Source organism: Sus scrofa, chromosome 2 (genome assembly GCF_000003025.6).
Source record: "Sus scrofa isolate TJ Tabasco breed Duroc chromosome 2, Sscrofa11.1, whole genome shotgun sequence".
NCBI lineage: Eukaryota > Metazoa > Chordata > Mammalia > Artiodactyla > Suidae > Sus > Sus scrofa.
Window position 1 is genome coordinate 13558748 of NC_010444.4, and position 1476 is coordinate 13560223.

Sequence of the window (1476 nt, forward strand, 5' to 3'; positions counted from 1 at the left end):
GTGGGGACTTCTTGGAGACAGAGGAATGGGCTCGAGTAGCTCTCTTCATAGGACCCCAATTACTGGGCACATGGGTTCCTGGCATGGAGCCCCCACCCCCACTGTGCATGCTCCATCATCTGTCTCAACATTTCAAGATGCAGTGTCCTGTAATTTGCATCTCCATGACTGAGGACACTTTTTTTCCCCTCCCACAAACTGGGGTTGTGTTAATGTGCCAGGATATTGACAAGTCCCTGGGAACAGTGCACAACTCTCATGAGTGGGTGTATGAGTAACTCAGCCCCTTGTGCCTCAAGTGGGGAATAATTATGAGGCAAGTATTGGGTAGTGTTTTTCAATGGCTTTAACTTCCAGTTAACCACCGAGGTACCTGACTTTATAACACACGTCATATTAGCTGCCTTCTCTTCCCCATGGGAATGCTCCTCTTCCATATCAGCACCTTCCAAATAAACTCCTTGCACTCAAATCCTTGTCTCAGGGTCTGTTTCTGGGGAATCTCAATATAAGACAAACAGCTCTACCGCAACTCTCTAGAAGGCCTGGGATTACGACAAGACACAGCCCCCTGCTGTTCAGGGATACAGATATAACAGAAGCACATCAGCATCTAGTAACTGTGCACTCTCCAAGTATTCCCCTCACCCACACCTGTACTGTGGCAGGTACCTTACAAAGATGTCCTTGTATGATCAGTAAATATTGTCTCATTGTACAGAGCCAGGCTCAGAGGAATTATGACCTGTTTTTTTTGTGTGTGTGTGCCCAACATCTAACTGTGACCCATGTTGTGACTCAGCTATCTCATTCCAAAGCGTGTTCTTTCAACCACAAGGATTCCCTGGCTGGAGGTGGAGGCTGCTTCCAGCACATGATCATGGGGACAGAGCACAGAGGGGAGGCAGGAGGGACTCCTCTCCCTTTGGGTATACCTTGGGGCACAGGACTCGAACCCTGTTGGACATGAGGATGTCCCAGCAGAAAGGAAGATGTCAAGTTTCTGAAGACCTTTCCTCCAGGACCCTTCAAATTGATAGACGTTCAGATGGTCCCAAGGTCTTAGAGGTAAATCAAGAACTTCACATTTGTTTTGAATGGCCACAGCCATGGCATATGGAAGTTCCCACGGCCAGGGATCAAATCTGAGCTGCAGCTGTGATCGTTCTGCAGGTGCAGCAAAACGAGAACCTTTAATGCACAGTGGGCCAGGGATTAAACCCATGCACTGGTGGTGACTAGAGCCACTGTGGTTGTTTTCTTAATACACTGCACCACAGGGGGAACTCCAAGAACTTGAATTTTTTTAAAGACTACTTGCTCAAGGTTGCACGGTAGGTTGAAAAAGATAGAAATCAAACTGAAGGCCATTGTAACTGCTGTGCTGTTGATTTCATTGACTGAGGATTTATGAACACTCTTATGGGTTCAGCCCTGTGCCGGATGCCCTGGAGGACACAGCTAGAGCAGAACTTT